The 19,079-nt window shown below is 45.8% G+C and overlaps 2 protein-coding genes across 2 annotated transcripts in view; both read left to right on the top strand.

Moving 5' to 3' along the window:
• The first annotated feature begins 1,800 nt into the window (after positions 1-1,800).
• TGIF2 (TGFB induced factor homeobox 2) overlaps positions 1,801-19,079 on the top strand; it is a 93,889-nt gene continuing 76,610 nt past the window's right edge. Inside the window, exon 1 of the mRNA XM_060230971.1 lies at positions 1,801-1,811. The gene's annotated coding sequence lies outside the window, so the exon portion shown is untranslated. The remainder of the gene's footprint in view (positions 1,812-19,079) is intronic.
• MYL9 (myosin light chain 9) overlaps positions 6,905-19,079 on the top strand; it is a 35,731-nt gene continuing 23,556 nt past the window's right edge. Inside the window, exon 1 of the mRNA XM_060230972.1 lies at positions 6,905-7,058. The gene's annotated coding sequence lies outside the window, so the exon portion shown is untranslated. The remainder of the gene's footprint in view (positions 7,059-19,079) is intronic.

Here is a 19,079-nt window from a genome sequence, read left to right as displayed (position 1 = left end):
AAAAAGTTGTTATTCCAGATCTCCAGGCCCCGCCTGCAAGATGGCAACCTGATGCAGTCCATCCTTCAATACAGCCATTTTCTCAATGGGAATTGATCCCTGCCATCTGGAGATCAGCTGTAATTCTGAGAGATGTCCAGGCCCCACCTGGAGTGGGGCTGCCAGCTTTGGGTTGGAACATACCTGGAGATTTGGGGTGTGGATAGGGTTGCCAGGTGGTCCCTCTTGGCAACCAGCAGGGGATGGGGAGGGACTTATTGAAAGAAAGGCAAAGGCCACATTGCTGGTGTCACACAGGGCGTCTCATACCAGCAATTTCTGGATGATGCTCTGGTATTTGTGCAAAAACTCCATGGCAAAACTGACTTCTACCACAGAATTTTTGCCCAATACCACAGCATCACCCAGAAGTCACTGTGATGATGGCACTTCCTGTGCAACACTGGGAACGTGGCCTAGGCTTTCCTCTTTCTACTGATTGTCAGATACCTGATGAAAGGAGCTTTGATTCTTGAAAGCTCATACTCAGAGAAGCTTGTTAGTCTCTAAGGTGCTATTGGACTTGAATCTAGCTGTTCTACAGCAGTCTAACATGGCTACCCTCTGAAACTATTCCCATGCTGTAGACAGTGGAGGTCAGCCTGGAGCATGGTGTGGAAGTTGATCCCTACCTTACCTCTAATCAAACAGGCAACTGCAAGAGAATCCATACATTTTTTGAACAGCATCAAGCTTACTGCAGAATCCCTATCACTGTGTGCTTATGAGAAGGATAACTGTCCAGGTTTAAAAACAACAACCCTCCCCCCATTCTTTAAGCAGTTTGCAATGATGCAAGATCAAGGCCAGAAGATGAAAGCTGGCTCCGATCCTGCAAGGCAACAGGCACCATCAGGGTTTAGCCAGCAGCTGCTAGTCAGAAGAGACTGGGCTTGAGCCCTCCATGAATAGGGAGTTGTACCAGCAATGGCAGCAAGCTAAGAACACAACAGTTACTTGCTGCTGGCAGATTGGTAGCCCCCACCTTTTCACCCTGTCCCTACCTTTTCACCCTGTCCCTACTGACTGCCAGCAGTTGTTGAGGAGGAGGGGGTTGCTGAGGCAATACACAGGACAGATGAGGAGGTGGGACAGCTTAAAACACTTATACCTGTCCTTCTCTTATGTAAAAGATGCCCCTCCCATGCTTAGCTGTGTAGAGTGCATTGCCTTTGTGTACCCAGTCAGAGGTGTGAAGAAGACTCTTGTTAGATGTCCATCTTCTGACCTGGAGTGCCTGCAAGGGTTCTACACACAGAAGAGTTCATAGTGTGCTACATCAGTTTATTTTCTCCCTTGGCTATTTGTGCAAAGTACCCTCAATTTCCACCAGCTGCATTCAAAGTATGCATACCAGAGGGACAGGGAGTGATGACTTTAAGCCATGCACCCTGTCATCTGAGATTTACAAGTCCTGGCTGGGGTTTATATGACTCTTTATACAAGGACTGTGATTGGCTGCAGACTGAAGAAAGTTTGGGCGCTGACTAAGCCTGGCTCCACCCGCAATATAACCCAGATGCTGCCCTATTCTAACAACAGTGCAGAGTTATAACAGTGTGTTGCTAGCAGGCTTGGTGCTGGCATAACTCCGATATCGTCAGTATATCCTGACCCTCCATGTCTTCAGTATATCCTGGCATAAGAGTACATAATGCAGTGAAAGCTCAATAGTGGGGAGAAGACAGGAAAAAGGGGGATCCACAGCTGAAGAAGTGAACAGTGACTCATGAGAGCTCATACTCTGCCACAAATTTTGTTAATCTTTTGAGGTGCTACTGGACTCTTGCTATTCTCTTCTCTAATTGTTATTATTTGTAATTATTGAGTATATATAACTAGTAATTAGTAATTATTAAGAGTATATCTAAGTGTGAAGCACCTGCAACATAGAGGTGCCATTGTCAGAAAGCCAGGATTGCTTGACACTGCCTCAGCTCAATTGTTTTGGTTGTGAAATGGCTCTAATCATAAGCACATGTTTGAGGTTGTCACCCCTGATGCTGAGCCAGCATGTTATAGCGTTGGACTAAGCTGGGGGTCAAATACCCAGGGCTTTTTTTTTGTAGCAGGAACTTCTTTGCATATTAGGCCACACACCCCTGATGTACCCAATCCTCCAAGAGCTTACAGGGCTCTCATATGAAACTGACTGGATGGTCTTGGGCCACACATTTGCACATAATCAACCTCACAGGGTGTTTTGCAGGATAAAAAGAACCAGCTGTCTTGAACCCCTTGGAAGAAGGCTGGGGCAGGTGAAGGCAAAGGACTCATTCAACCAGTTCAATAGGCCGTGGAGGAGCAATGTGTTGCAAGAAGAGCCAATTTGCATCTGAAACCAGTGTGCAATAGGTTGCTTTCTCTGAGGCTGTCTTCGGACTCAGGCACAACCACTTCCAATAGATCTCTTTTACTTATCTTCATCTGCCACAAGGTGGCAGAAACGTATAATCTTCCAGGGCTTCTACAATTGTCCCTTATTCCACCTTCCCCTGGAGAGCCTCTTTTTTTTTTTTTTTTTTTGCTAGGGTCTCAGATGCAGCCATTAGAGATAAAAGGCAATGGGGAATTTACAATATTTGTTTAACCTCCTGGTCTCCTAGTAGGAGCAGACATCCTATAAACACTGCTGTGCTTAAGGCTCCTCTGTGGTGAAATACTGAAGCACTGGACTGTTCAACAGTTGCAGCACTGGCAAAGCCAAACTTTACTGTGAGTTTAGTTAATTTTTTTATTTAAAAAAAATCCTTCTGGGCTGGGCTGTGAACAATAAAAACATCTACAAAGTCAGGACAAAAGAGGAGCCCATCAGAATGGGAACTTGATAGGAGCCCCCCAAAGCACACCCTCAGGAAAAATATTACTTCCTTATTGCACAGGCATTGACTGGTAACCTATTGATTTGGTGCCCAATCCTGGAGTTTATCTGCCCTTAGTTAAGAACATAAGAGAAGCCATGGATCAGGTCCATCTGTGTTACACAGTAGCCCAAAACCAGGTGCCATCAGGAAGTCCACCAGTGGGGCCAGACTCCAAAAGCCCTCCCACTGTTGCCCCCCAAGCATCAAGAATACAGAGCATCACTTGCCCCAGATATAGTGTTCCATCTATAAAAAGGTAAAGGTAGTCCCCTGTGCAAGCACCAGTCATTTTTGACTCTGGGGTGATGTTGCTTTCACCTATACCTTACGGCTAATAGCCACTGATGGACCTCTATATGTTTATCTAATTCCTGCTTGAAGCTGTCTAAGTTTGTAGCTGCCACTACTTCCTGTGGCAGTGAATTTCACGTTAATTACTCTTTGGATGGCACAATGTTTCTGCCAACTTACTCAGTAATTGGATAAAAAAATAGTGTTGGGTACATGGATAATATTAGAGTCCAATGGCACCCTTAAGACCAACAAAGTTTTATTCAAGTATGAGCTTTCATGTGCAAGCACACTTCTTCAGATAAAATGAAATGGAAGAAAACCATTCACACTTATGGACAGGGCTGAACAGCAAATTAGGTACATGATTCAGAATATGACTGTCACCCAATAAAGGACATTTGAGCTGGTTACATGTTAGGGACTGTGGTCTATGCTACTGTTTATCTTACTGAAACTAGGATCCCACTATATAATTTTTGTATCATTTGATGTGTCATGTTAAGACTTCTGTTTTTAGATTTCTGATTGGTTTTACAACCCAAGTTGTATTGAATTGCTTCCTGAATGCCCCATCTTGTTGATTGTATTGACTCACTCTGTGTAACCTGCCTTGAGTCCAAGTGAGAATAGCAGACTATGAATGGCATAAATAAATAAATAAATGCCCCATTACTTTGGCATTGTCTTCCATCAGTGGGTAAAGGCTTTTTTGTTTGGTTTGGTGCACCACCCTATAAAAAGTATGCCATGAAAACATTGTGAAAGCAACATCACCCCAGAGTTGGAAACAACTGGTGCTTGCACCAGTACCTTTTAATGTTTTATTGTATTTTAAAATATTTATATCTACATTTTCAAAGTCCACCATTCTGTTTCCTTGGAGGGCCAACAAACAGGGCACAGAGGTCAAGAACTAGGTATTTCTGTTCCACAAGGTAAATAAATTGCCATAACAAAGGTCAGGAAGCAAAGTATCAGATGATGAGTCTCTGGATTGCTGGTCTTCATAGGATATTTTTGATTAATCCCTCCAGTGTGAGGTGGAGTACATGGGATAACCATTAGGTGGCAGTATTAAATATATATATATATATATATATAATTTCAAAAGTAAAGTAGGTCTAATTTAATTTATTCAAGATTAATTGTATGAATGGCTATTCAGCGCAGCCATCTGCTTTTCTGAGAGAGAACCCTTCGCATCCATCTACCTGGACCCAAAAGGTGTCTCAGTGAGAACTGTAAAATGGGGGGGGGGGGGGGAGATAACTAAACAACTGTACAACAATTCTTCTGAATTACAAAATAGCCCAGCTGACATTCCCCTTTTCATGTAACCCTTGGGTTGCAATATTTTGCATGTGTACTTAGAAGTTAGGTCCATGAACTCAGTGGGACTTGCTTCTGAATAAATCTCCACAGGACTGAACTGCAAAAGGCACAGGCTCTCCCTTGCCCTATTCAGCAATGGTCCCACCTGTGATCAGATCTGAGCCTGCAGGGTGGCTGATGCCTTGCAGCTGACTTGGTCACGCGTCAGTTTTGTTTCTTTTAAAACGTTTAACTCCTGGATTCTGTGGACTCAATTGCCAGTAGACTGTGTTTATCAGGGCTTTTTTGTAGAAAAAAAGCCCAGCAGGAGCTCATTTACATATTAGGCCACACCTCCTGACATGACCATTGTTTCACACAGGACTTTTTTGTAGACAAAGCCCAACAAGAACTTATTTGTATATCAGACCTCACCCCCTGACACCAAGCCAGCCAGAACTGCGTTCCTGTGTGTTCCTGCTCAAAAAAGCCCTGGTGTTTATAGATTATTTGAACAAATGAGTTAGCCACAGTTTATCGTTGGAACTCTCTATCTGGGGCAGCAGGGCCGGATCTAGTGGGGGGGGGCAGAGGGAGGTGCTTGCCCTGGGCACCAACGGAGGAGGGGCGCCAAATTGGGTATGGAGCCCATTGTATTCTATGAGAGCATAAGATAGAATGGCCCATAAGGGGGCGCCATTTTTTAATTTTGCCCCCCCTCAAAAAACATGTAGATCTGGTCCTGTGGGGCAGTGATGCTCTGTATTCTGTTGTTTGGGAGGGGCACAGTGGAAGGGCTTCTAGCCCCACTGGTGGACATCTAGATGGCACTTGGTTTTGTTGGGGGTTTTTTGGCCACTGTGTGACAAAGAATGTTGGACTGGATGGGTCACTGGCTTGATCCAACATGGCTTCTCTTATGTTCAAATAAAAAGTGCTGTTCCCAGGATTTTTTTGAGCAGGAACGCAGTTCCAGCTGGTTTGGTGTCAAGGGATGTGGCCTAATATGCAAATGAGTCCCTGCTGGGCTTTTTCTCCCAAAAAAGCCCTGGTTGTTCCTAGAATATTTTTAAAATTTTTCTCACTGCCCCTTCTATTTCACTTCATCACCTTACTTGTACAATGAGGACAGCATCATAAGGTTTTTTAAAAAGCTTAGTCACCGCTGATTTCTCCATCATGTGTGTATTGGGGACCTGGACTTTTGGCTCAAATTTACCTGAGGAGAGGGTGGAGCTCCACCCCAGATGACATCATGCCACCTCCTAACTGGATTGAAGGGGGTCTAATCCCACAGGGCAAGGGAAGTCCCTGTTCAAATCTCACCTCAACTGTAAAGTGACTTTTAATACAGTTATTTCCTCTGAGTGTCACCTATCCTACAAGATTGTTGAGAGGATAAAAGGAAGTGGCTGAGATAGGGCAGGATAAAAATGTAATAAAGAAAACCCTGGTTTTTCTAAATCCAGAGTCTAAATTGAGATCTAGGCCAGGCAGGTGCAATAGGTCCACCTAGATAAGTGGTGAATAGGAAGACTTTACACGTAGTCGTTAGACAGCTGACCAGGAGAGGCCTGAGTTCAGATCTCAATTGTCCCAGTCACAACATTTACTGAGTGATCTTAGACAAGTCCCTTCCTTGCTGCCTGATCTCCTCGCTGGATTGTTGTCAAAATAGAAACAAAACATTAGTAGCACCAGCGCAAACGAAACTAACCCAATGTCGTCCGACCTCAGAAACTAATCAGGGCCAGCCCTGGTCGAGTGGCAGTAGTTCGCCACGGCTGCAGTGCTACCCTCCGCCACGAGGGGGGAGGTCTGCGCAGGGACCTGTGCTCGCTCAAAATTAGCGAGGGTCAAGTGAAGGCAAACCGCTCCTCAGAATAAAAACTTTTTGACCTGTTTGTTTTTAATTCTGTATAAAGAAACAGCAGGGAACAACCGAGCCCTGCAGTCAAAAACTGCGCGTAGGAAAAAATGCCAACTATGCCAATGCCCTACGGTAGGGCCCCTACCAGCCTCTGCCTTTTTCTTTTCTTTTTGCATTTTATTTTTATATCTTTGTTTAGAGCTCCTGCACCCAAGGCAGCATGAAAGCGGGTCCTTCGCCCGGCTTGTACCCTTATAAAGGAAGCTGCCTCTCGGTGGCAACCCAGGCTGCCTGCCCAGAGCGCACCGGGACCCCCGCGGCCCCCGCCCTGCCGCCTCCCGAGCTGTTTCAGCTATATAAGGCAGAATCCTCTCTTCTCCCTCTCGCTCCCCCCCTCCATTCTCTTCCTTCTCACAGACCCAAATCCAGCGTCCCACAGCTGGGCTGCTGCCACCCCTCGGCGCTCAGCATTCTTTTGCCTTGTATGGCCAAATCCTTTGGGGTGGGAGGGAACAGTTTGGGCAAACTCTAGTCTCCATTGGCCGCTGCTTCCATCTGATCCCGCTCTTTCCCAAACTAGGGAGATTAAAACAAACAGCTAGTTAATTTCACCTCTTTGCGGGAATCGGAAACCCTTTGGTCCACCTCGAAGGGGTCGAGCAGGTTTCTGGCTGAGGCAGGTAAGAGAGCGCTTCCTTGACTTCTGCTTAACGAACGCTTGGGTGGGGAAAGAGAGACATCTCCCCTTCGCAGGAAAATAAAAGATGAGAGGGCCATAGTGCCCTACGTGCTAGATCTCTCTGCTACGGCGCCGCATGCAGCTGTCCAGAGTAACTCCTACCGTCGGGGGGGGGGGGCAGACAGACTAACAAGGAGAGCCTCTGGAATTTACTTGATCTGAATGAAGTGGGCTCCGAGCCAGGAAAGTTTATGTCAGGACAAGAGTTTAAAGCTCCACATTTTGGGTGGGGAGGGGGCGGCAGATTACTAGTCAAGAGGTGATCTTTGGTGCCAGTCTGGGTCCTTAAATTCATGTCTGAAACACAGCCTACGCTTACATTGCTAGCAGCCTGGGGGGGGGGGGGGGTCTTGAGAATTTTTCCTTTCTCTTTTTAACACATTTTAAATATTTTCGTGACACCCGGCCTGGTGAAGGGGATTAGTGAACTTGAATGCTGGCAGGCTGCTAAGTCTCATTTGGTTGGTCCTAATGAAAGGCGTTAGGGGGAGGGCGTTCAGATTGCTTGCACAGACATGTCCCCCCCTGCACTCGAGAAGTGGTCCATTTCTGAAGCTCTGTCCATACCGGGAGGGGGAATGTCCATGAAGAAGTACCCACTTCGGGGGTGGGGCCCTGGCTCCATGGTAGAGAAGGCCCCAGGTCCAACCCCTAGGTGTAAAAGGCAGCTTGGGGACTGGGAACGTGGTAGGGTTGAATGCACTGGACAGTGGACCTTCTAGCCACCCTGGGCTTGCCATTGGACTACTGGTGCATAGGGCTGGTTAGAGAGCAAGTTGTATGGAACAGGTTTGCCCCTCCCCCAAGACTTTTACCTGATAATACTCTTCAAATAGTTATACCCTTCAAAAGGGGTGGGAGTACTTGTGAATTTCCTGCATTGTACAGGGGGTTGGACTAGATGACCCTGGAGGTCCCTTCAAACTGTATGATTCTATGATGCAAAGAGAGCTCAAGAATGCTCTTTGACATGGAAAGCCAGATCATCAGTTCTAGATGTGGGGTTTGAGAGGAGGGGAGCATGTAGGTGCTCAATGGTGAAGAGCATGCATTTTACATATGCTCATAAGTACACCCATGATTTATGACTATTTCATGGTTTGCAATGAGATTTTATAGGAATGTAGATGACAGATGGTTCCACCTTTTCCTTAGACCTGGATTCCTTCCACAAGTGCTTGGGGACAATAATGGACTGGATGGGAATGAAGTTGAAACTGGTTCCTAATTCGTTGCTTGCGGAGATAACCACAAATAGTGATGAAGATCACTTTATAGGGCACAGGCCCCAGAGTCTGGGCATACAAGATTTGTGGTGGTCTAAAGCTTTCTTTGGGGTGCATGACATTTAAAATTCCTTCCTTCCTTCCTTCCTTCCTGGTGTGCGTGACTAACCCAGCAGCACCCAGCAAGTTTCCAAGGAAGGGAGTGGGATTTGACTCTGGGTCACCCAAATCCTATTTTGACATTCTAACCACTACCCCCATGCTGACTATATTTGCAAATAAGGAACTTAGAAACACCTTTAGCCTCATCCACAGGAGCACGTAACCTGGAGCTTAATCTGGACAATGCAGAGGGTAGGTGGACACTTGACTACTGAGGAGGTACATGGTCTGGGCTGGATGGAGTTTCACTCCAGACTCCAAAGGTCAAGCCTTTAGTGTTGAAGTGCCATCCGATCCAGCTTTGCTTATAACACCTACATGATACCTGTGGTACTGGAGACTGCCTTTCACCATTGTCTCCTGGGGCACCAGCAGCATTCCCTCCTGGCAAAAAAATTAACTCGCTACATTTCCCCATATTCGGATCACTTATAGAATTCAGGAAGCGCAGAGCTTTCCAAACATTTTTCAGATGCACTGTCTTTTATGAGAAGCTGTCTCTTATTTTTTTCCATTTATTTGTTTGTTTGTTTGTTTATTTATTTATTTTATTCGATTTATATCCCGCCCTCCCCACCGAGGTGGGCTCAGGGCGGCTTACAACAGAAAAAAGTTAACAGAGATCAATTTAAATACGTTTTACTTTACTTATACCCTGCCTTTCCCCCCAAGTGGAAACCCAAAGTGGCTCACGTCCTCCTTTCCTCCATTTTTCCCTCACAGCAGCCCTGTGAGGCAGGTTAGGCTGAAAGTGCGCTACTGGCCCCAGATCTCTCAGCAAGTTTCCATGGCAGATCAGGGAATCAAACATGGGCCTCCCGGATCCTTGCCCATCACTGTAGCCCAGGAGTCCCCTATCTTTTTGACCCTACAGGCACATTTGGAATTTTGACACAACATGGTGTCACAAAAACACCTGCTGCAGCTTACGTGGTGCATGGTGTTACAAAATGGCTGCTGCAGCTTACCTTCAGTCACACAGTGAAGATCCTTGTGCTGTGGTGGCAGCTGCTGCCAAAGCAATGTTTTTAAAAATCTGCACAGCCAATCATATCTCCAATGGCCAATCAGAAGTCGTGCTGAGCAAAAGCCCCATCTGATCTCACCCACTTTCTAAAAACAATTGGCAGGCACCAGGAAAGGTGTCAGTAGGTGGTGCCCCCATGCAACACTTTGGCGACCTCCGCTCTAGCCTCTGCTTCACATTGGCCTCTGAAAAGGGTTTGGAAACATCTGTCCTTCCAGAAATACAGCAGCCAGGGCCTTAACTGGGATCCACTTCCCCCATAGTTGAAGAGCTACACTGGCTGCCAGATTGTTTCTAGGCACAATTCATATTGCTCTTTTTTTAACTTAGAAAGACCCTAGTGTTGTTAGTATGAGAATATGCTGTCCAGTGTATCCAAAATAGGATATCAACCCCCAGGCTTGGTTAATATCACTGCTGTACACCACATAGAATATTCCCAGTGCAAAGTGACCCTGATAGTGGTATTAGAAGCACAGAAGATCATTTGTTTGAAAAACATCCTAAGAGACCTTTTAGTACTAAGAAAATACATAAGGGTTACCAGATTCTAAGATTCAATGTTTGTTTGTTTGGGTGGGGGGTGGGGGGGATAACTTGTACCTGCAAGTGTAATAGTGAGACCCGGTGGATTGGGTTTAAAGTGAGCAGATCTTTTGAGATTCATTACATATTTTTCTCATCCTTCCTCCAAGGAGCTCAGGACAGCAAACCTGATCTCCTCCCTCACAGCAACAATCCTGCGAGGTAGGTAAGGCTAAGAGGCACCGACCGGCCCAAAGTCATCCAAAGAGACTTCATGACAAAATATGCATCTGAACTCAGACCTCACTGGTCTAGTCCAGCTAGATAAAATACTACATCACAGTGGGACCATAGAAAGGTGAACCACAGCCAGGGCAATAATATCACTTGGACCACTAAACTATGCTGAATTTCTTCTCCAAGCAGTGCAGGGTAGAGGAAGTAGGAATGAGTTGAGACTCCCAAGTCAGAAACAGAGAACTGGACTGACAGTTCAAGCAAAGAAAGGGGTGCTGCAGTCTTTGACTCACCTTTGCAGATGACAAGAAATCCCACTATCTCTCATACGACAAATTTCAGGCTGGCACTTCCTGGGCATAATGCAACATATCCCAGCATCACTAAGCACAGAGAAGGGAGGTTCGTGGAAAGGCCATACAGACTTGTGATGTAGAATAGCTTTCTTCCGCCAGTCTAGAGATCTCCACTGGAAAGGAGGAGCATACAACTGCCTTGAGAATGCCTGGAGTTGTCAACTCCAAGCTGGGAAATTCCTGGAAATTTGGGGATGGAGCCTGGGGAAGGTAGGGGTTTGGTAGGGGAGGGACCTCAGCAGAGCATGATGTCATGGAGTCCACCAGCCATTTTCTCCAGGGAAACTAATCTCTGTCACTTGGAAATCAGTTGTAATCCCAGGACATCTCCTCCATCACCCCAGGCGCTGGCAACCCTGTTATTAGTGGAGGTGCTTTCTTGGGAATTACAGCACAATCCTAAACCCTGAGCCAAGAGTGTTTGGGATACTGGCTAGCAGCACTAGCAATACCTATTTGTATGCTGGCACTATAGCCAGGATTAATATAGGGCTACCTGAGTCAGAAGTGGAAGGAAGAGACCAGCAGAGGAAGAGTGTGTGACAACTTTTAACATGCAGGCAGCAAAAAACTGAGCCCACCTCTGGCTAGACAAGTGAACCAAGGCCCTTACTGAACCAAGGATGTGAGATTTCCCAAGGGCACTAAACTGGCTAGCTGCTAGGCATCTTCAAATCCAGTTTGCACATGCTGGTAAATGAACTGGCAGAATGGACTGTACTGCTTCAGACTGTAGGGGATGGACTCCAGTTTGGAAGGGTCCATTACATCAAAACAAGATTTCTATACAAATAGAAAACTAGGACAGCAGGAAGAAAGGTTCTTCTGCAGCTTCAAACTTGCTGTGCTGCTTTTGCAGGGAGTGCTTAACATATGAGAACATTCCACAATGTGATCCTCCACCAACAGTCCATAGTTGTGCAGGCCATTCTTCCACCACAGGTCTCTGCCCCGTCATTGCCAATTAATTTTCCCTGCATGTGTGAACTAGGACTCAGTTCTTGTTCCTTCATTGGAATTAGTATTGCACTGCAGACTGGGGTTGGGGAACCATTTATCTGGTTCAAAGATATTAGTGAGAGCAAAGCAGGTATGTGACCAGTAAGCTGCAGATACCGATGAAAACACTCTCAGTGCCATGCAGAATAGCATTCTTTGCAAAATCCAGCTCTCTGGGGGGGGGGGGGGGTTCATTTTTATCTTGGATGTATAAACAACAGTGCAATTGCCTCACATCCCAGTCTTATGCCTTCACAAAACTATGGCAACAGATATCCGTCGCTTGCAACACCACAGCAAAAGCAGCACCCAGCTCTGTGCGAGAGGCTGAGGTGATGCCAAAGCTGAGCAATATCTTACACCTCCTCCCTTATCAGCAAGGCCAGCACCAAGGGTTGGCATCACTGGGCAGTTGGCCAGGCCCCAGAACCTTGGGGGAGTCCGCTATTGTGCAGCCTCCACAGCTACCTCCCTTCTGCCAGACACTGGTTCCCTGACCTGCTGCTGCCAACAAGAGGGTGAGGGAAGGCAAGCAAGTGGCAATGGCTGCACATTCGCCTAGGCAGGTGAGTAAGAAGCAGCAGCAACTAGGAATGGCAACTACCTTTTGCATGCCTGAGCTCTCTCCGTGTCACTGGCAAGCCCAATGGAGAGGATGTTACGGAGGAATAAGGCTGCTTTGTCAGATTCATGGTAAGAATTTTGCATGGAATGGATGACACTATAGCAAAAGCATAAGGGCTAAACTGCCAGTGGCACAAGGCAGGAATGAGCTCTAATGTGGCAGAAGTGTAAGGAAATCATTTCTATCCTGCAGATTAGTGTTAGTGATATCACTACATTATCAATCTGGCACTGCATCAGGACTCCAGTGCCTGACCTTATCTACTGCTTTGCTGGTGCAATGATTCATAGGATTGGACTGTTAGAAAATTTTGGAAAGCAGCCTTCTTCCCAGGTATAAACACAGGTGTTCCAAGCAGTTTGATCCATTCACACATGCATGCAGGGCTTTTTTTTGTAAAAAAAAAAAAAAAAAAGCCCAACAGGAACTCATTTGCATTTTAGGCCACACCCCCTGACACCAAGCCAGCTGGAACTGCGTTCCTGCTCAAAAAAAGCCTTGCATGCATACATACTCCATGATTTACCATGAACTGCCTCCACTGAAAATAAAAGATACAGAGAGAGGTCACTCTAGATTGCAAAATGGAAACAACCCACAGGGTTATAGTGACTACAAGTACTAATATTTCATGCACTATAATTCCAAATTTATAGGTGAAATGCAATACATGCATACATTAAATTATGGAACACTCAAAAATATCTCAGTACATTACAAATTCACAATACAAAGTAGAGTCCCATTGTCACAGGAGGTCGACTTCATATCCTGCTTCAAAGTTCCTTCCAGCAAGGTACACTCCACAGTCCTTTTTTCACAGAGCTGTAAGGTAAGTAGTGTCCAAACAATTCATGAAATTTTCAATCACAAGATGGTACAGCTATTGAGATTTACTTGGATACATAATTGTCATAAATTTATATTTACTTGCACTACTCCAGTAATTTCAAGCACAATCCAAATGAAAGACAACTTCCAATCCTTCCTCCTTCAATTATTCTACTGAAACATAATATAAACCATTACTATACATCTACTCACCCTACAACCCTTAACTATAAATTACCACCTAACATACTCACATAAATTCTTCATATAGTACATTTACAACTGACATCAAAGTCGTATCTCTTTCCAAAAAAGCAACAGTAGCACTATTCGACCTGTGCGAGTAAAAATGCCATATATTTGATCCTGTGTGAATGTGGGCTCCCCTATGTGGGAGAATAATTCAGTAGAATAATTGAAGGAGGAAGGATTGGAAGTTGTCTTTCATTTGGATTGTGCTTGAAATTACTGGAGTAGTGCAAGTAAATATAAATTTATGACAATTATGTATCCATGTAAATCTCAATAGTTGTACCATCCTGTGACTAAATTTCATGAATTGTTTGGACACTACTTACCTTACAGTTCCATGAAAAAGGGCTGTGGAGTGTTCCATAATTTAATGTATATGTGTATTGCATTTCACCTATAAATTTGGAATTATAGTGCATGAAATATTAGTAATTGTGGTCACTATAACCCTGTGGGTTGTTTCCATTTTCCACTGAAAATAAGGCTGCCAGTTCTGTTTTGGGAAATACCTGGAGATTTTGGGGGTGGAGCATGGGTGGGGCAGGGTTTGAAGAGGGGAGGGACCTCATCAGGAGTCCATGGAGTCCACCCTCCAAAGCAGCAATTTTCTCCGGAGGAACTGATCTTGGTCACCTGGAGACCAATTGTAATAGTGTGTCATGAGCCCTGACGAGGAGGAGTTGGAAGGGTTAACAGACCTGGAAGAGTTGCCAGCCAGTTCCTCAGCTGAGCAAACAGCAGCTGGCCCATCAATTACTCTCCAGGCACTAGTGTCAGCTGTTGACGATCAATCTTCTCCAAGCTCTCCTCCTCCCATCTCAAGAGTTTGAAGCAGGCTCCGGAAAGAACTTTCAGAGCGAACACATGAGGCACGCTGATGCTTCAGCTATCTCAGTCCTGAGTTCTAGCAGAGTCACTACCACCCAGGGAGCAGGTTGATTGAGAATCCCATATAGCTCCCACCCAGGACCTGGTAACCTTGGGAAGCAACACGTCTATTCTCTAGCTTGCAGCCACGCTCCGTCCTGATCCTGACCTGCTTGATTTCCTTGGCTTGCCTTCCTGATTTCCTTCCTGACCTTTTGACTTTTGGACATTGACTTCTGATTCCGGTTTGTGATTCTGCATTGGTGACTTGGCTCCTGCTTGACTTCCTGGGCTTTGACCTTGGACTGGCTTTGGACTTCTGCCTGTCTGCACCCTGAGAATGTGACATAGTGGGAGGTCTCCAGGTGTTACCTGAAGGTTGGCAAACCCAACCAAAAAACATTGGAATGTTCCAAATACTATTATATCACCATTAGCTCATGGCTGCATTGAATATTTCTGACCAACTGAAAAAGGTACACAACTGAACCATTACTATAGGAAAATGTACCTGACTATGGCAGCAATCTATCAAAAATGGGACCTTTGATACCAGCTGGATAGTAGGATTTTTTTTTTTTACAGTAATAGTAGCTCAGCAGTGGAATCAGCAACCAAAGGACGTGGTGAGCTCCCCCTCACTGGGAATCTTCAAGCAGCAGCTGGACAAACTTGTCAGGGATGCTTTAGGCTGATCCTGCATTGAGCAAGGGGTTGGACTAAATGGCCTGTATAGTCCCTTCCAACTCTATGATTCTATGATGGCTGAGAGTATGGTTATATTGTGCTGGCCAAATCAATGCTGTCGACAAATCGGCTGCAGTGTTTGGAACGAACTCAGAGCACATCAGTAAACATGATGAGGAAATGGATAGTCCATTTAAATTATGTATTATATTATAACTACACTGGAAGGGTATGAAAAATCCCGTTGCAGTAAAAGGGATGTATCTGCAACTGACCGGGAAATGTAGGGACTGTTGTCAGAAGCTGCAGAAGGGAAGACAGCCTGGGAATGCAAGACAAGAGGGAATACATCTCTGCAAAGAAACTATTTCTAGAGGGCTGGGACCTCTGGCAGAGTTAATGCTTTTGCATAGGGAAAGGCCCAGGTTCAATCCTCAACATTTCCAGATTAGAGTTTAAAAGGTTTCAGAGGTGAGCAGGTCTGAAACCCTACAGAGCCACAGTCAGCTAGAGCAGACCTGTGATCTGACTTGGTAGAAGGCAACTCCATATAGCCGTGTGTGCACAATTAAATTGCACAGCTGCAGATGCAGTCTGAATAGGAGGTGTCTGCATATGCAAAACCTTCACTGAAAAAAAGACCCAAGTCTGCTTCTCAAGAGGGACGGCAAGGATGCAAGGCTACTGAACACAGTGCAGAAGGTCTGGAACACTAGCATTGCCTAGGCCAGCAGTAGCTTTGTCTGCGATAAGGTTAGTAGAAAAGAGGCAGCTGGTGACAAATGTAAGGTTGGGTGACTTCCCGCTGTAGGCTGGAGGACAAAGAGGCTTTTATCCTCTTTGCAAGGGGAGGTGTACCTCAGCCTTGAACTAATCATCTCCCTCCCTGTCTTCACTAACAAGCCAGCCTTTGAGCTTGACAATAATTGTCTAAGGTTTTTTTTTTCTTGCTTGCTAAGCAACTCCCTCCCTTCCAAGGGAAACTGCTTGACAAACCCTTATCAGCTCTGTAAAGGAGTAAAAATAAAAATAACCACACTCTCTGAAGTTCCACTACAAGGAGCTGTACCTGTGTTGTGAGGACCCCACAGGGAAAGTGCCCAACTATAGTATTGCAGGGCAGTGAAGGCAGCAGCATCAAGAGCAGTTTGGGAATTTCCTGGACCAGGGCTCAGTGTGGGGGAGCGAGGGCTCCCACCTCTAGAAAAAGCATGGCAAACTTCAAAATCAGCTGGGGATGCCAGCCTCCAGGTGGGCCTGAGGATCTCCTGGAATAACAGCTCATCTCCAGGCTGCAGAGACCAATCCCCCTGAAGAAAATGGATGCTTTGGAAGACAGACTCTGCGGCACTGCACCCCACTGAGGCCAGTCCGTGTCCTCCCCAGGCTCCACCTCCAAATCTCTACGGGTTTCCCAGCCTGGACCTGGGAATCCTAAAACCAGCACAGAATTGCACATGCACACAGCTGTGCTTGTATTGATTTCTGCAAGTTGGGGTGAGAGTGACACAAACAAGAACCAGTGTGTTGTTGTTCTGGATTTTTTTTTTGAGGGGGGGGGAGGAGGGAGCTCTGAGCTGGTGTTCCCAGAATAGCAGTCCCCAGGGGAAGGCCAGTTAAGAGCCTGGAGACATTTCTGTTCCCTATTTACAAAGAAACTGTTAACAGCTTCTACTGTTTCTTGGGGAAAGGGGACAAGGGGGAGGAGATGACACAAACACTCCCCTTCCTTATCTAGTAGCAGCTGATGAGAACAGGCTTGCTCGATTGGGCCAAATGTGAAGCTCATCCAACATCCAGTTTCCCACAGGGGCCAACCAGGTTGACAGAGGAAGCCAATAAGCAGGACATGTGATTTGGACTGTGCCCTTCCTCCAAGGAGTTCAGAGGAATGTACACAGTTCTTCCCTTCCTCCTCAGGTTAAGAGAGATCTGAATAGAGATTTGAATCCAGGTTCTCCCAATCATAGTTTGGTGCACACTCACCACTACTACACTTTATTGACTTTCCTGGGGGCAGGAATAATGTCCACGCTAAGCCACGTTCTTGCTCCTAGAAAGACAACTTGTAGTGTTTTCACCTGACATTAGAATGTGGGAAGTTTCTATGGAGACAGGGTTGCAGATAGGGTTGCCAACTCCAGCTCAGGAAATTCCTGGAGAAATCTGAGAGGGCAGGGTTTAGGGATTGGAGGGAGCTCAGCAGGGACACAATGCCATATAGTCCACCTTCTGAAACTGCCATTCCCTTAATCTGGAAATCAGCTGTAATACCAGGAAAAGTCCAGCCCTCACCTGGAGGTTGGCAAACCTAGTTCCAAGACAAGAAAGCTGAACAGTTTGCAGTACTTTTGGATAAGGGTGACCTAAATGGTGAGGCTGAAATCAGGGGTATCCATGGACTGGCCAGCACGGAAAAACCTTTTGTCGGATGTTTGGGGGGGGGGGGCTGAGGCTCAGCGGAAGAGCCTCTGCTTGGCATGCAAAGGGTCCCAGGTTCAATCACCAGCCTCTCTAGTTAAAAGGATCAGGCAGTAGGTGATGAGAAGGGCCTGCGATCCTGGAGAGCTGCTGCCAGTCTGAGTAGGCAATACTCACTTAGATGGCCCAAGGGTCTGATTTAGTATAACACACCTTCATATGTATGACCCAGTGGCAAGGTAAGCAGGCCTTTATTACGGGGAACACGGTGGAATGGCGTTCTGGAGCCTCTTTGTGGAAACAAAATTATTGAAAAATGTTTAAAAGTTCATGAGGGGCACTTGTGTATTTCTCCTTCATTTCTTTCATGAGAGTTCCCACACCTCTTTTTCCAGATGCTTGATTGCTACCAACCTGTTTGCAAATTGTTTTGCCATTCCTTGAGAGCAAGGTATGACTATCCCCTGGCTCATGTTTAAATCAGCACAACCATTGTTTTTTCTTCCTCAACCATGTGCCAGTCAACAAGAACTGTATGTATGGAAGTGCAGTGAGATTTGCAAATGCGTGACAGCTGTTTTCCTGCCTTCTGTATGATGTGATGGAGAATGAGCGTCATGTAGTGCCTTGTGTGTGAGATATAGCGAGATCAAGACTCAAACCCTCACTCTGCCATGAAGCTGGGTGACCTTGATCCAGTTTTTAAAGCCTAATTTGTGTCATAGGGTAGCTAAATAAGTGAGGCTCAATTCACTAAAACTTATGTTGAGATAAGCTTTGTTAGTCTTTCATGTGCCACTGGGCATCTGTTTTCTTTTGCTGTGATAGACTAACATAGCTGCCTTTCTCAAATTGGGAGCTGTAAGAATAAAATGGGGGGGGGGGGTAGGATTGCATGTAGGATGCAAACTAGGGGAAATATCTGGGGACTTTGGGGGGGGGGGTGGAACCAGGAGCAATTGTGACAAGCATAATTGAACTTCAAAGGGAGTTCTGGCCATCACATTTAAAGAGACCATATTCTTTTTAAATGCCTTCCCTTCACTGGAAATAATGCAGGATGGGGGCACTTTCTTTTGGGGCTCATAGAATTGGACCCCATGCTTTTTTCTGCCCCTCTTGCTTCCTTCTGTGTCACAGCTTGCTTTGCTAGGCTTGCTCAATTACACAGAAGCTACAGAGCAAAGCCTCTATTTTTTCTATTGGCTGAGGCTTCTCCCTTGGGGAGGGAGGAAGGACAGCTTGCTTTGCCAGGCTCTCTCAATCATACAGCAGAGCTACTGAGCCAAGCCCCTTTTCCTTCTATACTGGATGAGGCTCCAACCCCTCCTCATCCCCTGGGGAGGGAGGGAAAGATCCAGAGCTTCCTTTGCCCAGTTTCCTTGATCACACAAGAGAGATACAAAATCTTTGTGTTTGTCTGTGTACTTTAGAAAGTTTATGTCTCCACTACCTGGCATTACATTTTATGACACACATGACCCAGCCCAACAAGGTCTCATGTATGTCAGATGTGGCCCTCATAACAAATAAGTTTGACATCCCTGCACTAGAGTCCACCCTTAAAAACGGCAATTTTCTCCAGGGGAACTGATCTCTATCCTCAGGAAATCAGTTGTAATTCTGGGAGAACTCCAGTTCCCACCTAGAGGTTAGCAACCATATCAAATACCCACTATAGGCAATATAAGGATCTGGTTTTGCAGAATGTTCACAAAACTTTATAAAGTCTTCTCGAAGACTGAGG

The sequence above is a fragment of the Heteronotia binoei genome, chromosome 2 (assembly GCF_032191835.1).
Source record: "Heteronotia binoei isolate CCM8104 ecotype False Entrance Well chromosome 2, APGP_CSIRO_Hbin_v1, whole genome shotgun sequence".
NCBI classification, from domain to species: domain Eukaryota; kingdom Metazoa; phylum Chordata; class Lepidosauria; order Squamata; family Gekkonidae; genus Heteronotia; species Heteronotia binoei.
Note: the sequence above shows the minus strand (reverse complement) of the source record. Positions and strands in the feature narration are given on the sequence as shown.